The sequence below is a fragment of the Trachypithecus francoisi genome, unplaced genomic scaffold, assembly GCF_009764315.1.
Source record: "Trachypithecus francoisi isolate TF-2019V2 unplaced genomic scaffold, Tfra_2.0 Lachesis_group16, whole genome shotgun sequence".
Lineage (NCBI taxonomy): Eukaryota > Metazoa > Chordata > Mammalia > Primates > Cercopithecidae > Trachypithecus > Trachypithecus francoisi.
Window position 1 is genome coordinate 10,651,098 of NW_022681461.1, and position 20,757 is coordinate 10,671,854.

General features: G+C 42.6%; 1 long non-coding RNA gene and 1 pseudogene across 1 annotated transcript in view; one reads left to right on the plus strand and one right to left on the minus strand.

Annotated features, from left to right (window-relative positions):
* Nucleotides 1-698, minus strand: part of LOC117099303 — a 37,981-nt gene extending 37,283 nt beyond the window's left edge. Inside the window, exon 1 of the long non-coding RNA XR_004443752.1 lies at nucleotides 614-698. This is a non-coding gene — a long non-coding RNA (uncharacterized LOC117099303). The remainder of the gene's footprint in view (nucleotides 1-613) is intronic.
* A 2-nt stretch (nucleotides 699-700) lies between these two features.
* LOC117099302 lies at nucleotides 701-2,009 on the plus strand (annotated as a pseudogene).
* Nucleotides 2,010-20,757: the final 18,748 nt, after the last annotated feature.

A 20,757-nucleotide genomic window follows, 5' to 3' on the forward strand; every position in this document is an offset into this window, starting at 1 on the left:
GGGAGTTTCTGTCTCAATCAGACAATGAGGACATTATTTAAGAGAGAGAGAGAGATTACAATCAAATCCCAAACACTCCCCTTACAGCTTTATCCTCCTCTTTGCTGTACGTTGAGCTCTCATACTCTGCGGATCCCAAACAATGGAAAAGGGAAGGAAAAATAAAAGTGAAAAGTAAATTCTATTCCCACAAAGCAGATTTTACTTTTATTTTATTTTATTTTTTTGAGACGAAGTCTCGCTATGTTGCCCGGGCTGGAGTGCAGTGGCCGGATCTCAGCTCGCTGCAAGCTCCGCCTCCCGGGTTCACGCCATTCTCCTGCCTCAGCCTCCGGAGTAGCTGGGACTACAGGCGCCCGCCATCTCGCCCGGCTAGTTTTTTTGTATTTTTAGTAGAGACGGGGTTTCACTGGGTTAGCCAGGATGGTCTCGATCTCCTGACCTCGTGATCCGCCCGTCTCGGCCTCCCAAAGTGCTGGGATTACAGGCTTGAGCCACCGCACCTGGCCTCAGATTTTACTTTTAAATGTGTTCTTTATCTTCAGTTTTCACACACACTCACACACGGAAATAATGCAGGTAAGTTTCTGATATAACTATGCTCTCAGAATACCTCTTATATGAAATTAATTATAGGAGTCGGGGCGCCAGGGGAAGGGGAGAGGAAAAGCGGACGCGCTACAATCGGCCTGCCCGCCATCTTGTTTGTGCCCCAGTTTCGCGCATGCGCCGTTCTCCAGGACTCACGCTTCCAGCTCTCCGCTTCCCTCCGCGGTGCCTGAGCCTCTCTGCATTGCCCGACTCTGCAGGAACGCCAGGGCGGCTCCTGCTCTTCCTAGACTTCCTGCAAAGGCGTTTGTCGAAATGCCCACAGAAGGAGGATTTAGTGGTACTAGCAGCAGTGATGCTAGCAAAGCCTAACTCCTTCTGGCCTCGGGTCATGGAAGAAATCCGGAATTTAGCAGTGAAAGATTTCTGAGTGCACGAACTCCCACTGGCTCGTATTAAGGAGATTATGAAACTGGATGAGGATGTGAAGGTGATCAGTGCAGAGGCCCCTGTGATCTTTGCCAGGCGGCTCAGATTTTTATCACGGAGTTGACTCTTCGAGCCTGGATTCACACACAGGATAACAAGTGCCGGACTCTACAGAGAAATGATATCGCCATGGAATTTGATCAATTTGATTTTCTCATCGATATTGTTCCAAGAGATGAACTGAAACCTCCAAAGTGTCAGGAGGAGGTGCTGCAGTCTATAACTCCTGCTGAGCCAGTCCAGTACTATTTCACGCTGGCTCAGCAGCCCACCACCGTCCAAGTTCAGGGGCAGCAGTAAGAGCAGCCCACTGCCAGCTATATGACCACCATCCGGCCTGGGCAGCTCATCATCGCACAGCCTCAGCAGGGCCAGACCACACTCGTGACAATGCAGGTTGGAGAAGGTCAGCCGGTGCAGATTGTGCAGGCCCAGCCACAGGGTCAAGCCCAATAGGCCCAGAGTGGTACTGGATGGACTGTGCAGGTGACGCAGCAGATCCTCACTAACACAGGAGAGATCCAGCAGATCCCAGTGCAGCTGAAAGCTGGCCAGCTGCAGTGTATCTGCTTAGCCCAGTCTGTATCAGGCACCCAGGTTCTGCAGGGACAGATCCAGACACTTGCCACCAACTCTCAACCGATTACACAGACAGAGGTCCAGCGAAGACATCAGTAGTTCAGCCAGTTCACAGATGGACAGAAGCTCTACCAGATCCAGCAAGTAACCATTCCTGCAGGCCAGGACCTGCCCAGCCCATGTTTATCCAGTCAGTCAACCAGCCCTCCGATGGGCAGGCCCCCCAGGTGACTGGCGACTCAGAGCCTGAGCTGGCAAGGCCAAGGACACCCAACACAATCGTTGCCATACAGCCCCAGCTCGTGGGCACAGCCTCCCTCCCCAGAGGACCCGACTAACCTCAGTGCCTCCTGCAGGCTAGGGCATTGGTGCACTAGGCCCCATGCCTCGGGGCCGAGATTCTCCAACAGAAAGATGCAATATTTTTTGTTTCCTTTTTTTCTCCAAGGAATCAATATTTCAATACGTTGAGCTATGTGTCCAATGCTATGAAATTTAAATATTAAATCACATATTTTTAGCATTTTCTTGAAGAGTGTGGCTGAATAAATATTTCTCCTTTTGTTTTGTTTCTTACCACCACTTCTTTTTAGGAGCAAATCTGCCCGTGGGTGTACGATATTTCTTGACCCTTGGAACAGCTGCTGCCCCCAAGATTTGCCATGTTGTTCTACTCTCAGATTGAATTACGTGAATATGTGTAGCTGCTTTTTCACTAGTGGTCCTCTCCCCATCCTTTACTCTTACCGTGGAGCTCTGTGTATTTGCATCCAGAGGCCATGGAAACAGCCCTTGCATTTAAGAGACAGATTTATTCCCCATGGAGAGTGGGTGGGTTCATTGCCACACTCTTTTCTCCCACGGACCCAGGAGTCTAGGACTTTATGCATTTGCTGCCCACCTCCCTTTTATTTATTAAATGCATTAAAAACTGTGCTAGTCCCCTTTCCATGGTCTTCAAACTGCATGAAATGCAATAAATCTATTTTAGATTAAAAAAGAAATTAATGATAAGACCTTATCTTACTCAAAAGTTAGTCCTTAGATTTAACACAGTAAGAGTTGCAAAATAGACATATAGTTTCAGAAACATGCATGCAACTGATTGGTTTTGATTGTAAAATTTCTTATTTCCTTAATCATAGGAGTAGAAATGTGGATTTAGCTATCCTGTAGATAGCCACTGCAAAGGTGAATTTAGCCCACGGTTTAATGATTGGACTATATTCCTTTCTTTATTCATCTGAACATTTCAACCAGATGGAAGCACTGTGCTAGGTGTTGGGGACAAAATGATGACTAGGCCCATCCCGGCTTTGAGAGTTTCACAGTTAATAATTTCTAAATAATGAAGTAAAGACAAAGAACGAGAAATCACAGGGCCCCATGAGAGAAAGAGAAGAACATAAAACTTACCTTGAATGTGAAGAAACTTCAGGAAGGAAGGGATATCCAAGCTGCGTTTTAAAAATCAGCAGAATTTCCAGAAGGTGAATGGAGAGTAAGAGAGTGGGGGCTGAGAAGGTGAGCAAAAGGGAAGACGAAGAGGAAGAGCAAGAATGAGAGCGGCGGCATGGCTTGAAAAGGACCTCAAAATGCTGGGTGTTCCTCAAGCACTGCATTAGAGCCCAGCCCGAGAGGGACGTGCGGGACTGTCGTGCACATCAGGTTTGTTGTCTGTGTAGCATCTTCTCCCCCTTATTCTGGTAATGGCATCCTGGTTTTCTTTGAGGGGAATTACTCCTGCTCTAACTTGTTTATGGTTGGGGGTAGGGCTCTACCTAACTCAGGGCTTCAAAGGTGAGCACATAACCCATGCCTGGCTGCTCAGCACATCCCATCATTTTTGATACTACTAATGGGTTCAAGAAGAGGCAAACACTCAATGGATTACATAGAATGAGTAACACTAGCTGTTGTGACAGTCTCTAAATCTCAGTGGCTGGTTTCCCCCTCACGAAAACAAACAAACAAAACATCCTGATCAGGTGGCTCTCCAGTGTCGCTTCCTCCAGGTGGTGACTCAGGGATCTAGGCTCATTTCCTGTAATGGTGCTGTCACCTGCTGAATGTTCTATGCCTAGACAATGAGTGAAGACGTGAATGTGGAGTGGGGTCCAGGTCTGTAGGAGATGGCCTTCATTTTTACTTACATTCCCTCCCTGGCCCTGGGCACATGACCAGACCTAGATGCAGGGAACCTGGGAGATGTGCTTAGCTGTGTGCTCAGGAGGAAAAGGAAACAGTTTGGGGAGCACATTCTATTGAGTAACTCTTCCACACTCAAGCAGGGCTAATAAGAGCCAATGAGCCCAAGTCCTGGGGTCGTTATTTCCTGAAATAAATGGAAAAAGTTTTAGGGAGGCAGAGGTGACAAGGAAAAAGTTTGGTGATGTGGTAGAACCATGCCTGGTGCTTTGGTGAGCTTCTGCTCACCGAGCGAGAAGAACTCACCCGAGAAAGAAAGCAACATGAAAATAAGAATTAAGAGAAAAAGAGGGTCCAGGGTAAGGCAGGCAAGATGCCTACAGTGCAAATTTAAGAAGGCAAGGCTGTGTACGTGGGCTCTGTCTCTTAGGGCCCTGCTAGAGCAGAGTCAGTACTTGCAGGACCGGCTGCCGCAAATCTTGCACCCCGGGCACAAAGATTGCCCAGACTTCACCCTGAGACAGAGAAAATCTTGGCAGTGTTATTTGAACCTCTGGATCCATCTGAAACCAGTCCCATGCACTGGAATTTTCAGCCATGTGAACCAATAAACATACTTTCAAGCTAAAGCTTTTTAGGTTAGGTTTTTGTGCCTTGCTACCAACAGAATTCTGATAAATATGCGTTAGTGCCATAGAGAACCTGTGAAATGTTTTAAGCGGAAGAGTAGCAGAGAGAGGCCAACATAGTTAACCCAATCTACGTGTAGCACATCCTGCCATTCTCACCAAAAACGGGCACCCATCTCACCTCCATGCAGGTTTTTCTCTACATAAACAGTGTTAATCTTACCATCAGGATTCACATCTGAACGCAAATTCAAAAGCTTTCTCTAAATCAAAATAGCCTTTATAAGACTGTATTTGATGCTTTTGACTTTCCTGCTTTTAGCTGAAAGGTTTTGAAGCTGGTACTGCAAGCAAAGGCCTTTCTGTAGCTTTTCTGGCCCCTCTAGGACCAATAAAAACTTGAAATCTTGCAGCAGAAAAATATGCTCCAAGTTAGCACTGAGTCTTAAGGAAGTGAGTAAGTGAAATGAGTGTTTGCTTTTTGGGATTGAATTTGATGCTGGGTAAGAACCAGAAAGTATACACAGTGTATTTGGGGCACTGCCAATGTTAATCCCATAGGTGGCCTCAGTGGGGTGAACACTACCTTAGAGTCCAGAAACTGAAATAGAATCCACTGTCACTGTAAACTATTTCCTGAGACAGTGATCGTCATTACCAACATTCCCTCTTCTGGTGTTTGTGAATCTCAAGGTTTAAATCAAAGGAACACTGGCTGCAATGGACATAAATAGCACAGTGGGCCATTTTACAGCCACTCTGTGGCCACACAGCGGGTAACTAGGGAGTGGGAAGGCAGGGAACGGTGATGTAATGACTCTCGACTATTATGCAGATCAATTTCCTTTTACACTGAACAGATATGCCCTAGAATATTATGATACATGCTGCCTTCTTATTATCAAATACCAACGTGTTTTTGTCTGTCAATGGTTTCGTAATTTCCAAGAGAGAGAAAGCAGACGTTTCCCTTGAAGCTGTTCCTCCTGATAAGTATCCCAGATCATCTCAGGAATTTCCATTTGTCTTATCTTTTCAGCAATACTGCCAGGAAAAATGTCAGACTTTTCTTTTAAAGAAGCCAGAAGGTATTTGAGTTCATATAAAAGATGTGCAATATTTTGGTTGTTTTTTCTTTTTTTGATCTCATTATTAATTTCAGTTGTAGACTGTCCTGTAAGTTAAATGGTAATTTTCCCTTTTTATTTGGTCACCAAGTAATCTCTGAATAGATTTGATAATGGACATTAGGAAGCTTGGATCTCCTGTCTTGGGGAAAATCCCTTAAGGTATCTATTTCTCACGTGCTCTTGCAGTCAAACAGAAATAAAGCCATGTTACATTGTTGCCTGACAGTTTTATTTAAAGGTGAATCTTCTTAAATTCATGTTACCGTATATCTTTGTATTAGTCCACCTTCATACTGCTATGAAGAAATACCCGAGACTGGGTAATTTAAAAAGAAAACGAAGTTTAATGGATTCACAGTTCCACACAGCTGAGGAGGCCTCACAATCATGGTGGAAGGCAGAGGAGGAGCAAAGGCATGTCTTACATGGTGGCAGGCAAGAAAGCATGTGGAGGGGAACTGCTCTTTATAAAACCATCAAGTCTCATGAGACTTACTCACTATCACGAGGACAATAAGGGAAAAACTTGCCCCCATAATTCAATTACCTCCTACCAGGCCCCTCCCATGACACTTGGGAATTATGGGAGCTACAATTCAAGATGACATTTGGGTGGGGACTGAGCCTAACCATATCAATCTTCTACCCTAAAAATTGCCTATTACAGATTTCCCTTTTCTTAGATTGTTCCATGAGAATATTGGAACTGAGCCACTCTCCCCTTTTAAGAGGAGTGTTTTCATTCACTGACATAGATCCAAAAGCTTTTTGCTTTGCATTATTTTTAATCATTATAATTCACCTGTGGATCCCTTGAAATGCTTTAATGAAGACGTAATGAGCAGTTATATGCTTAAAAACACCGAACCAGAAGTCTATGCTAAACATAAGGCTCTCTTGTCATTAGTCTAGGTATTTACCTCAGCTTATCTCTTCTTTATTTTACCCAAAATACTACTTGTTCTAATGGAGTCTATCTGCATTCTAGAATCAGAAAGAATTCCTTCTCCTTGACTGCAGTGATCAGGGCTTGGAAGAGCAGACAAGCAAGGATAATGAGCCCATTTTGGGATGCTGTCAAGTAGCGTTCCTTCACACAAATCCCTAATTATTTTGCAAGGTGATTTGGAAAAGAGTTGTTCACCCCATTTGGAATGGCTTTCTTTCTTTCTTTTTTAAAATTATTGATATTTTATTGTTTTGTTTCCAACTTTTAAGTGCATGTGCTGGTTTGTTATACAGGTAAATGTGTGCCATGGTGGTTTGCTGCACAAATCATCTCATCACCCAGGTATTAAGCCCAGCATCCACTAGCTACTCTTCCTGATGCTCTCCCTCCTCCTACCCACCCTGCCCTCTGGCAGGCCGCAGCATATGTTGTTTCCCCCCATGTGTCTATGTGTTCTTATCATGTAGCTTCCACTTAAAAGTGAGAACATGCAATATTGGATTTTCTGTTCCTGTGTTAGTTTGCTAAGGATAGTGTCCTCCAGCTCCATTCATGTTCCTGCAGAGGACATTATCTCATGCTTTTTTATGGCTGCATAGTATTCCATGGTGCATATATGTACCACATTTGCTTTATCCAATCTATCATTGATGGATATTTAGGTTGACTCCATGTCTTTGCTCTTGTGAATAGTGTTGCAATGAATGTACATGTGCATGTGCCTTTCTAACAGAATGATTTATGTTTTGGGGGGTATGTACCCAGTAATGGGATTGCTGGGTTAAATGGTATTTCTGCCTCTAGGTCTTTCAGGAATTCCCACACTGTCTTCCACAATGATTGAATTAATTTACCATCCCACCAGCAGTGTAAAAGCATTCCTTTTTCTCCACAGTCTCGCCAGTACCTGTTTTTTTTTTTTTTACTTTTTAATATTAATAATGGCCATGGAATGGCTTTCTTCCTTCTTTTGTATTATTTAAAGCCCTCTCATCTCATCATATAAGACAGAATTCTAGACTTCTGTCAATCATTCATTCACTGACTTATCAAATATTTATGAAGCCCCTACTATGGACCAAGCCCTATTCTAGGCACATGGGAAACATTGTTGAACAAAATCAATCAAGTCATTGGCCCTCCTGAGGCTTATATTCCTCCTTTGAGTCCACGTGGGTCTTGCTTTCTCTGAAATACTCCAACATTCACTGCTGAAAGGAACTGGATTCTTACCTGTATACCCTGATGGCTGGTGTCCTAATTGTTTCACAAGTCAGACTCACAGGGTCCTGTTAAACAAACAGGCTTTGGAATCCACTGGCCTGTGTCACATCTCACCTTGATGAGGCATTAGTTTGAGCAAAGACCAGAACTCTCTAGGCCTCATTGTCCTCATTTGGAGGTAGCAAAAACAAAACCATCCAGTTCACAGAGTTCTGTGGGGATCGTATGAGAGTTCCACACACTGTACTTAGCCCTGTGGCACACTGAAGTGTGCATTGCACATTATTATTTTGTCTTGAATGTGAAACTACAGACTCAAGCAGTCAAGAAATACCTTTAAAATTGCTTCAAACTGACCTTATCCTCCTTCACTGGGCAGGCTAGAAAATCATTTTGAGTCACTCCTGTGACTTCTCCTTCTCTATATTTTTTAAAAAATCTGAGAGGCTTGTGTTTGGTATTCAGAGGCAGAAAAGGGCCTGTGACTTCCAGACACAAAAGGGTCTGGGTGGCCAATCTCCGCTTTTGGACCATGCATGAGGCTGAATCTTCAGTGCTTGGGCTCCAGCCTTCCTAGAAGCCCAGTGCCACCACATTCCCTCAGAGGCGCTGCAAACTCACTAGGGTGCTTCCAGAGACAGGCCTGTAGGTTCCTGTTTCACCAACAAATCTGGAACTTAACCCACTTCCTGGTCTGGGGGAAGCCTGTGCTTCCATCTTTTGGCCCTGAAGGATAAGACTCCTTAACAGTCTTTTGTATCAAAGACATCCAGAAAATTTCAGTCCACCCAGGCTTTCACAAAGGCAAGAAGAGTTGAATTACCAACTTTAAAAAGCTTCGGGTTCCTACCGTCCCACAAACCTCCCTGATGCAGAAGAATTTACAGGTAGGAAGAGGCCTGGAAATAGGCAGGCCGGGGAGAAAGACTATACTCTATAGACATAACCTACTTTATAGAAATGGGTATCTCCATACAATTTCCTACAACATGGAAATATTCTTTGCAGTTGGGACCATGACTTGTGCTGTTGTGATGTTGGTTACATCACCTGACACACATAGCCGTGAACATGATGAATAGATTTGAAATGCTGGCACAAGGCCTTCTCAGTGCATGGGGAAGTCAGGTTGAAACAATAGAAATAGACATGACTTACTTCCAGGACTTTGATTTACGAGTCATAGATCCCCGAAACCTCCACGTCCCACACTTCACTCCAGATGGCATTCCCTGAAAGTTGTCTGTCTTGGATCTTGTTCATGGATGGGGAGTCACTAACAAGGGCCAGGAGGACCAGTTCGTTTCACAACAAAGTCCTTGTCACCTGGACTCTGAGGCTATTGTTAGCTCTATGCCTTTCTCCCTTTTACTTTTATGCAAATGTTATGAATAAACTATAATACTCATCTTGTGAGATGCCCAGTTCCATTTCCTGATCCTTGGGACACACAGTGCCAACTCTGACAGTAGCATAGTTTCTCTGCTCTTTCAAACTCGGCAGTCACAATTGTTTGTTTCTCTTTGAACAATTTGCTTTCAGTCTTAATAGAAAGGTGTTAGACTTTATTTCAGAGAACTATCCAAGAAAAAGCAGAAACACACTCAGAAATAATAGTTCAGAGACAATGGAAAAGCCAAATACATATTATTAAGGGTCTGATGTTTATCAAATGACTTCTGCTTCTGCAAATTAGGAAGTTTGCAGAGTTAAGACCCATTTATGCTTTTTTCTTTCTTTCTTTCTTTCTTCTTTCTTTCTTTCTTTCTTTCTTTCTTTCTTCTTTCTTTCTTTCCTTCCTTCCTTCTTTCTTTTTTTCTTTCTTTTTTCCTTCCTTCCTTCCTTCTTCCTTCCTTCCTTCTTCCTTCCTTCTTCTTTCTTCTTTCTTTCTTTCTCTTTCTTTCTTCTTTTTGGATGGAGTTTCGCTCTTGTCACCCAGACTGGAGTGCAATGGCATGATCTTGGCTCACTACAACCTCTGTCTCTGGGCTTCAAGTGATTCTCCTGCCTCAGCCTCCTGAGTAGCTGGGATTACAGGTGCTGCCACCACGCCCGGCTAATTTTTTGTATTTTTAGTAGAGACCCCAGGTTTCGCCATGTTGGCCAGGCTGGTCTCAAAGGGCTGACCTCAGGTGATCCATCTGCCTTGGCCTCCCAAAGTGCAGAGACTACAGGCATCAGACACTGTGCCCAGCCCTGTTTGTGTTTTGAAGTGAATATTTTGAAGAAAAACACATAGAGGAATAAAATTCATTTTGATTATCACTGCAGTGGTTAAGAGCACAGACTCTGTGAGCGGATGGCCATGTTCGAATCCCAGCTCCTGCACTCATTATCCCTGTGACCCTGGGAGAGTTACTTCTCCGGGACTCCACTTCCTCACCCATCAAAATATGTATAACAACAGGTTTGCGATGAGTATTGTAGGGGTGCTGGCACCACACTCAACCCCCCTTGGCATGCCTTCTCCCTGTGAACACTGATGTCTTCTTACTCCAGGCTCCCTGCCTGTCTTTTCAAGGGCTTCCTGGCCACCAAGTCACGTTCAACACGTGAGTGAGACAGACCGGAGTGCCAGGAAGTCAGGACTTCTTACCAACAAAGGGAGGAGCGGGTAAGTGCTACAGCCTTATGGCCCCTGTGGGGAGTAGGGGGGCAACTCTGAGGCTCTACATCCTTTCTCAGAGGTTCCCAGTGGAATGGAGGCCTGGCTGCCCACAGCGGGAACTGTTCATGAATGTACCCTATACTGGCTTCGGTTCCCTCCATGCTCTCACCTCTCCAACCTTGCTAGCACTCCTTGGAATTATCTCCCAAGCAAAATTCTGGTCACTGTCTAAAACAACTATAGAGGAATGTAATGTTATAAAATGCTCTGCATTTCTCACTTAGTCACAGTAAGTATTAGGTCAATATTGGCCAAATGAAAAAAAAAAAAAAGCAAAGTATATGTTATTTTTACCAGCCTGAGATAGTTAAAACATAGGATAACGTGCTTTACTGGCTAGGATTTGACAGGAAATCCTGGACCAAGAAAAAGTAATATTTAAGAAAAAGAGTATCCGGTGACACAAGATTAATAAGTACTTTGTTTGTTTGTTTGTTTATTTATTTATTTTGAGACAGGGTCTCTGTCTCCCAGGCTGGAGTGCAGTGGCACCATCTCAGCTCACTGTAGCCTCTGCCTCCTGGGCTCCAGCAATCCTCCTACCTCAGCCTCCTGAGTAGGACCAAAGGTGTCCATCGCCATGCCTGGCTAATTTTTGTATTTTTAGTAGAGACAGGGTTTTGCCATGTTGCCCAGGCTGGTCTCAGACTCCCGAGCTCAAGTGATCCACCAGCCTTGGCCTCCCAAAGTGCTGGGATTGCAGGTGTGAGCCACTGCACTTGGCCAACTACCATTTTTTTTTGAGTGCCTACTATGTGCAGAACAAAAACTTTAACTAGCAAAGATTATTGGTGAGCCTTAAAATTTTACCTCCCATTTGCCAAATTTCCTAACATTTACATATACACATACAAATTTATACACACACGTACATACATCTATCTGCATATACACAGCACACACACTCACACTATGCTACTCACGCATACACAGACATATTTATGTACATTCATCAATGAGCAATGACTGGAAAGGCCATGGCCAAGGGCAGGATAAATTTCTGTAGTAGGCAAGACTGATATTGGGCTGGTATGGTGTAGCCCTAACCTATATTTAAATACTGCATTATCTCCAAACTGGTTGGTAAGTAATCACTACCCTTTATATTCAACTATTATAATACTTAACATTTCATGAGTGGAAAGTGTAGTAGTAAATTTTCAATATGGAAGTGCTCCAGTCCTAAGTCCAGAAATAATTGGCTTAGATACTCATTTAGAGCAGATTTGTTAGTGTTGTCATCATAAAATTCATCTTCAATTGAGCAACACAATTTTATAAAGTGACCAAGCTACTCCCCACTGAAAGTGGCAATTTTTATTAAGCGTGAGGTCCGATGATCCTAAATGGGAAATATAGTCATAATAATATAATAAAATACAACAAAATATTTAAAAATATCTTGAAATTGCTAACATTATTTTATGCCCATGTGTTCATGAGTTCCCCATGTATGCATAAGTCAAAATTTAGAAATACTTAATACAGAACAAACCATGAAACTATATTTATACAATTAAATTAAACATTCATAAATTCAAGTTAATTAAATCAACTTGATTTAATTTGAGCAAAATGCCCTCTATTACAGTATTTTTGTTAATTTGAATTTAATTAACTTTGTAGTTTCATTTGTATTTAATGTGCGAATATATTTTGAGTTTACAGTTGCATAAGCTTTGCAGCTATAGAGGTCACATTTAGGTTTAGGTTTTTACATATTTAAGTGACATTCTAATAAAAATGATTTTTGTCAGGACCAGCGTTCCCGAGCATTTTTCTCCCCTTGTAAAGATTTAGTGCTCACCGACTCAAGTTTGGCACTTGCTCAGTGTCTGGGGTGAACCAGCTAACTTTTCTGTGCCTACGTTCCCTCATCTCTAAAACAAAGATGTTCTTTGCTCACCATCCTGCATCCCCAACAACAACAAAACAGACTTTCTGTGGTGTCCCCAAAGCTCCAGCCCTGCTTCTGTCTGGAAAGGGCATGCAGTCAAAGTAACTTGTCTTTTTTATTCCCTTGCCCCTTCACTGGGGAGACAGGTCGTCTTTATCAGCATTGTGTTTTGTTTGTTTTTGCTTTCAATCTGTGAGTGTTTTTTAAAAATGAAGTCAGATAATTAATAATAATGTAATCTGTGTTTCAAAATTTCTGAGACAATCGATTTTGAATGTTCCCACTAGCTTGAGTTCATCATTCTGTATTGTATACATATTTCAACACCACATTGTACCCTCTAAATGTATACAATTATTGTTTGTCTATTTTAAAAAAATGAGTCAAATCTTTAGAATCCCAGAAATGAGCTTCTCACTCAGGCTTGGCTACGTCATTTTTCGGGCCCAGTTCATAGTAAAATTGTGGGGGCCCCTGTGCAGAAAGCAGGGAGCAGTGTTAGGAATTAAAGTATCAAGCGTTTCTCCCCCTACTCCACTCCCTTTCGATCTGTTATGGTGTTTTATAGTTCCTATTTAGTGTCACTGCCCGCAGGGCCAGTGCAGACCCTTACAAGCCCACAGAGGTCTTCAGCGTGTGAGCGCGTGCACTGGCTCCCATGATCCCCCTCACTTCCCTGGATCCACTTCCCCTGACCCAGGCAGATGGATGGCCTCCTAGGTATTGTCACCCCTGTAACATGCAGTCAAGGCAGGTGAGAGGCTCACCTCCACCAAGTCACCCCACCGATGCACCATGGTGCTGCTGCCTTGGGACATCTGACCATCTCCATGCCTGTGCCTAGGTCCCCACCAGGGGCAGTTGCTAGGTGGGGGCAGGGAGGAGGAGGAGGCCGAGCAGGACCCAGAACTCCAGAGAGTAGGAAGGCCAAGAATATGTCCCGAAGAGGACCCTATGTAAACCAAATCTCCAAGCCCTCAGTCTCAGTGCTTGCTTCCCTGTCTCATCAAATTTTATTTACAAAACACAAAGCCAAAGATTAAGAATATCAAGATGACAACCACAGAATACAAAATTCTAAGGACAACCCTCTTGAGGGCAGGACTCTGTGCAATTGTTCTGGTCTCAGGCCCACGTTCCTGTTTCTAATTAAGGTAGCCAATAGGCATGCTTATTGCGATGGTCATTTTCCTAATGTGGGGTCTCTCCCTCTAATGACTGCACAGAAAGCAGAAAATTCATTGCATGCATCAAAAGGTGTACGTCGGAATGGGAGAAAATAGATGGGCTCAAGAAGAGCTATAGGTGGCAGAGCCTACCTCTGAAATGGAGCACCTCAGGGCCTTCCATCACCAGGAAACACCAGGAACACTGATGAATATGCTAACTGCAGGTGTGGTTGGGCAGTGCATGGACAGGCAGAGTTGGTGTGGGCTGCGTGGGATGCAGTTCAGGGTGGGTGTGCTTTCCTTCTGCTACGCACACAACAGCAGTGTGGCTGACACAGGAGCTGTCACCCTCCTGACAGCCAGGATTTCCCTTGATGTGCCCCATCTAGGCTGGGCTCTCGATTCATTGTGGTTGTTTTATTTCCTGCATGCATTCCATGGCCAAATGTAAGATGAGAGGTTGAGAACTTCCCAAAATATTCAATTCCGTTTGTAACCTCTGACTCCTAAAAAGAAAGTCAAATAAGCTGGTGTTATCAACCACCCAACAAGTCAAATTCCCTTTTTTTTTTTTTTTGACAGAGTGTGGCTCTGTTGCCCAGGCTGGAGTGCAGTGGCATGGTGTCAGCTCACTGCAACCTCCGCCTCCCAGGTTCAAGCGGTTCTCCTGCCTCAGCCTCCTGAGTAGCTGGGACTACAGCTGCATGCTACCTTGCCTGGCTAATTTTTGTATTTTTAGTAGAGACAGGGTTTTACCATGCTGGCCAGGTTGGTCTCAAAATTCTGACCTCGTGTTCCACCCGCCTCGGCCTTCCAAAGTGTTAAGATTACAGGTGTGAGCCACAGCTCCTGGCCTCAAATTCTATTTAAATCCAGAATCTTTTCCTATAGTTAAAATTGCGTAGCCCCATGACCTAATGCCAGCACAGGGTACACACCCAATAAATATTTGTTGAATGAATGGCTGAGTGATATGGGTTGGCTGTGGTCCCACCCAAATCTGATCTCAAATTGTAATAATCCCCATGTGTCAAGGGTGGGGCAAGGTGGACATAATTGAGTCAGGGGGGCAGTTTCCCCCATACTGTTTTTGTGGTAGTGAATAAGTCTCATGAGATCTGATGGTTATATAAATGGGAGTTCCCCTGCACACTCTTTCTTGTCTGCTGCCATGTAAGATGTGACTTGGCTCCTCATTTGCCTTCTGCCATGATTGTGAGGCCTCCCCAGCCACGTGGAACTGTGTGTCCATTAAACTTCTTCCCTTTATAAATTACCCATTCTTGGGTATGTCTTTATTAGCAGCGTGAGAACAGACTAATACACTGAGTAAATGAGTGCACTGATCTGGAGTTTTCGTGTTTGCCATTGACACAATTTTTACCCCCTTACAATAACTAGAAAAGGTAGACAGAACAATTGTTATTTTCCCATTTTACATATGAGGAAATTGAGACTCGGAAGGGTTAGGTACTTTGCTTAAAGTTGCTCAAAGTTATTGGGCTTCCTGTACGCAAATGTAGGGCTTTTCTGCTGCTACAGGGAACACAACAAAATTCCACCCCGATGGCTGCACCACCTGCCCTACTTTGCTCACAAGCCACATTTGTGGTTATCTTTTAAGTTTTGTCTTACGAATTTTGTCTTTGAAGTTTTACCCGTTTGGTGAACCAGGGCAGACAAGTTGCATTTTTGTGGACTCTGTGTTTCATTGGCTAGAGGTGATGATGAGCTAACAATAGTAAAATGCTTTAAGGAAATAATCATCACCGTTATCCCACACCCACGTGCACAAACATTTTTAAGAGACATACTTAGCTGTGGAAGTATCTCTCCAGTGTTCTTTTGGTACAGAACACATCCTGTTTTCCAGGGATACACACTTCGGGAGATAGAGGAGTGGACAATCATGCTTAAATACTCAAATTCAAGGGCTCAACATGCCGGAATTCCTGCTCTGTACTTTATTCCATGGGTGTCCTTGGGGACGTTATTTAGTCTCTCTTGACCTCAGTTTCTCACATGTAAAATTGAGATCATGAAAATAGAAAATTTGGAAGGGTGTTGTGAGATGGGCTGATAAAGCACTTACAGAGTCCCTAACACGTGGCGAGAGAATAACAGGTGTTATCTTGTTTCTAGTGCAGGCAGACTGCATCAGGGAAGGATGAGGCCAAAGCACTGAGACATAGATTTGTTGTGAAGAGTTTCCCTTACATATACGTCATTGCACATCTGTGTGTGCATGTCGTGAGATTAAATCCCACTGTCCAGATGGCTAAAAAATAAACATATTAACCCAATTAAATAAAGGTACAAACTTCTGTATTTGCAAATGCATCTCAATGCTTCTCTGTATTGTATAAGATTCAGCCATAGGGAACGGAATTTGCCCCTAAATCTCAAAACATTAGTCATTTTGTGTTTCTTTTATCCTTTGCTTTATTTCTTTCCTTCTTTCTTTCAAAAATTAAGTTGTTTCCTGGTCTTTTGAAAGACAGTTGCAGAAAATAAAACTGAGATTGAAAAAAATCCCTATGTTGTTTGTTGCTAAAATCATCCCTAACTGTGACTGGGGATCTAATTTAAAATGAAATGACTCAGGACAATTTCTACTGGAAAACGAATTACTCCAGGCTTATGTTTCCTTAAAAGTAAGCGTGTGAGGGAATCTCTTTTTACAACTTCTAAATGAACAGCTGCTTTGAACTTTGTCATAATCAACCACAGAAAGCTCTCATCCTTTGCCTAGTTCCTCCTTCAAGATGAATCAGGGAAGGGAAAGATGAAAGGGGCTGGTGGGGAAACCTCCCAGCAATCTTCAGACTTCAGAGTGGAATTGAAGGAATACTTTCAGATCCTCTCCCAAAGCCTGGCTGCAGCCATAAGCGTGAGCTTATTACCACAACAATATTGCCACAACAGTGAACTCCCCATGCCAGCTCAGTTCTCACGGTGGCTTTACAGTGTACACGCCCATTTGTTCATTTCTGCTGTGTGGAAAACAAAACTAACCAAACCTTCAGTCACACATTGCTTTTCTTTTGAGATAAAACCTGCTAATGGGTATCTACATATAGGCGTCCATTTGATTAATGATAAGCTTCTGAATAGTAGAAAAGACTAAGAAATCCAAGGAGAGAACAAATCAAGATAAAATGATATTTTGTGGTTCACTCACTTAATGAATATTGAGAACCTTCTGTCTTCCAGTCACTGTCCTAGGCTTTGGGAATGGAGACATGAATAAGACAGGTGTGATAACTTCCTTTTGTGGCACTTAGGTTAATGGGGGTAGACAGACATAAACATATCTTTTAGGAAATATATTTTAGGGGCTTCTATGTTAAAACAAGCAAGCAAACCACAGTCGGTGCATTTTAGCAGCTTGATCTTCTTATCTGTGATGTCATGCTGTGATTACTGGGAATTACCTCCAACCTGAGACTGTTTCTTCATCGGGAAAATGGGAATGATTCTACTTACAGGTTTGTGGTAAGGCTCAGATTAAACGATTGCTCTCTTAAAAGTATGAAGTTTGGTTTTCAAATTTTGATAAGATCTATTTTTATTGAGCTGCAATTTTGTATCATGCAATACACTAAAGCACTTCAGTAGACAACATCTCACCCAGACTTCATGAGACAACTCCATATGATTGGAAGGGGCACCAAATGGATGAGTTTAATGCTAAGAACTGGTTTCATATGAACTTATTGCCTTTGCTGGAATACAAGATTCAAATAAACTAATTTGGAATAGGCTCCAATGAAATCAAAACTGTTAGCTTTTTCATTCTCAGATCCACTAAAAACTGGTTGTTACTTCTTTAATTCTTACTCTCCTTAAGTAGCCAAAATTAGGTTGGAATTAAACCAGTTCTGATTTGGGGATTTCTCTTTTAATAAAAATGATGATCCCCTTTGCCTCATACTTGAATGCCTAGGAGTCAACTAAGATTTAAAACATCAATTTGAAGCTGATATAGAGATGCCTTCATTAATGGCTCATCTTTTTAAAGCCTGTGAATCCCTTTGATGGTTGGTGAGTCACTGTTAATTTCAATTAACTCAGGGGAGAGATATGGGGGGTTTAGAATGTGGCCACAGTTAGAATTTGGCCTACATAAAAAAAATTACATTAGCTTACTCAACATACTTTTTACGTAGGGCGTCTGAGTCTTGGCCATTATAATCCTAGACACAAACAAGTTTTCACTGCTCAGCATTGGGTTAGGCAGTTAAATCACTTTTAAACAAGTGGTCAGGGGTCTTTCTAGCTCATGCAACATCAGCATTTTACTAGGCTACTCTGCTGCCAGTAGAGAAATGTCAGAGAAAGTAGGGAAAAAAATTACATCCTTTGGATGGTGTTTCAAGTCCTTCATGGTCTCCCCAACTATCCTCTCTATGGCTCACTATTTTTATGTTCTTTGAGAAAACTGCATTACACACATGATGCCTTAATGTACTCCAAATTTAACAAACACAATTACACATTCATATTTTAGAGTATGCTGTGTCCTATACTGGGGATGCTTCTCTCCATATTTGTCACCTCACAGAACTTTATTCTTCAAGTTTCAGCTCAAAATTCACATCTCACATCTTAGCAAGACCATCTTTGATCTTCCCAAGTCAGAATGCACTGTTTTGGATTCTCTACTCCCCGACTCATAGACTTCCTGCTTACTAGGGACAGAGGGGACAGATGGGTTGGTGGGCACAGATATCCTTACGTTGTGGTTAAGACAGACAAAATACTGTCAACTTTGCAGTATCCAAAAGCAGATCGACTATGGTAAGGGCTAGTCATGTTCACTATGCAGTGGCAGTACAGCTGTGATGAGAGGTACCCCATTAAATTCATCCATATAACAGTTATTTCATCTCCTGGTAATTCATGGTGTGTCATTCTCTCTTATTGGTCTTTTACAAATGTAGGACCACAATCAACAAACAACATTAGGGTGAGGCCCAACAAACTCTCCATAAACGGCGACATCTGTTTACTTCCAAGTCTTGCCATCCTTCTAGCAATTCCAAGGCATGTTCTAACCTCATTCTTATTTTCTAGGCCTTAGCAAAATATCTGCCACTAATTTCTTAAGTTTCTGGCAGTGAGTACTTATACCAGCAATTCCAAAGTCTGCTTAATTTTAAACCCCACGGCCACAGCACATCATCTGATAGAATAGGGCAATAACTTCCAACTAGTCTGGGCATTTCCTGCACCTACTTTCTCTTGATCTCAAAGTACCTTCGTATTTTAGAACCTGGTTGTCAGAAGATGTTGGATGAAAACTCATTTTGAGTTCACCAGTTCTCAAAATGGGTTTCAAACACCATTGTCATACAAAACTCACAAGCACTACAAAAGTTCATCTCTCCTGCATTCTACCATTCATTGCAATGGCTACTATTTGTTTTACCACATCTCTTCAGCTCTTCAGGATTATCCTAGCAGTTGTCAGTGGCTGGACTTAATTGACTCTTTTGTTTTTATACCATTTTCCCAAAAGTCTGCCTGCCATGGGGAAAATGAACTCTTAGCTTAGGTCTAGGGTAACAGTTAATCCATGGCCTAGAAAATAGCCCCTGATATAGCCTCACTTGAAACCATGATCCATGAGGTGCAGCCTTAGAGCAATGGCACAGTCAGAAAATGCATCCGATTAAGCCCACAGTAATCTTTCAATTGCCCACATTCTTTATTTTTATTTCAAAGGATATACAAAACTCTCTACACTAACATTCTGTTTTCTCTCTCGTAAGATTCCCGGAAGTGTCCAACATCTCTGAGGCTTCCCCCTCCAGCCCTGCCTTAAGTACTGCTTGCCTTTCCCCCCCATGCCTTTCACCATTTCCTCCAACCTCCGTATCTCAAAAGCCCCCAGATCTATGTGAAAATGGTGGAGGGTTAGACAAGGATGTAAATGAGATAGGCGAAGCTAGAAATGTTTTAGCAAATAACAGGATAGGAAAGAATGGAACCCTACGTATGTTAAAATGTCTAGTGATATATGATAAAAGGCTTGGTGATAAATTAGATGCAAAGTAATACAAACACCCATATGAATTTGGAAGCTTTCTGATTCCATGTCATGTATGGTCTTTGGTGAGTAATTCTTATTCTGGTCTGCAAAGTACCAGTGGATGCTAACTTATCCTGAAACTTTTCTGTAGCTGGAACTATGTGTAAAACCCAAGGAGGTCCTTGATTCTGATTTCAGTGCATGATGGTTTCAGGCCTCTTGAAGAGCTGTCTTGATTCCAGTCTTTTCCCATTGTAAGTGACAAGTGCAAACTTCAGGATGAATTTGCTGTGGGTTTGTGCCATGGATTTTCAAGACTTCTTCCCCTTTCTGTTCTCTTACATATTCTTTTACATAAAACTGCTTTCTGGCTCATCACAGATGTGGCTCAGTGTTGTTTTCCCGAGGACAGGAACAGTCTGATTTCCACCACTTGGGCTGCTGCAGAAGCCATGTGACTCCCTCATTTTGTGGGCTATTCAGATATTCTCGTTCCAAAATAAAGAGAATAGCACCTCTTTAATTTCTTTTCTTTTCTTTTTTTGCTTGTTAGATATTTTTCAGTAGTATCTGCCTAAGGGACACTGTGAGTTGAATTGCTTTGGGCGCTCTTTCTAGCTACCTTGTTAGTTTTGACAACTCATTCTCTAACAGAGAACTAGCAGGCAATCCTGGAAAATAGGCTATTTTTAAAAAAATCTAAAACACATCAGTGTTGTGTGTACTGCTAAGAAATTAAAAACCTGTGACATGGTACTCAGATGCACTCTGAGTTTAGAGATACTAAAATGTGAAAAGGCTTGCATTTAGAATCAGTAGAGCATCGTGTATACACACATCCAATTTTTGCCACTTTAGCATTTTTGAGTGAGAAGAATGTATGGATGGCATAACATCCAAGAAGTCCCAAAATGTGGGACCTTCACAGTTTTCCTCCCACCCTTGTGCCAAGTCTTCCAGTTCACCATCTAAGAGACAGCCACTCTTACTGGGTTCTTCTATTGGGCATACATTTTATTGTCATCATTGTTGTTGTTTGCTATTTAGTTTGTTTCAAGTCAGGTTTCTGCAGATATACATATAGTAAGATTCACTCTTGTTAGTGGTGTATGCTTCTATGAGTTTGGACGAGTTCACAGGGTCCCTCATGCTCCCTTGTACCCATCCCCTCCTTAGGCCCCAGGCCTTGATAACTACTAGCCTGTTTTCTGTCCTGATGGTTTTTTCCTAGTCCAAATATCGTATCAATAGGGGCCACATAGTGGGTAACCTTTTGAGTGTGACTTTTTCAC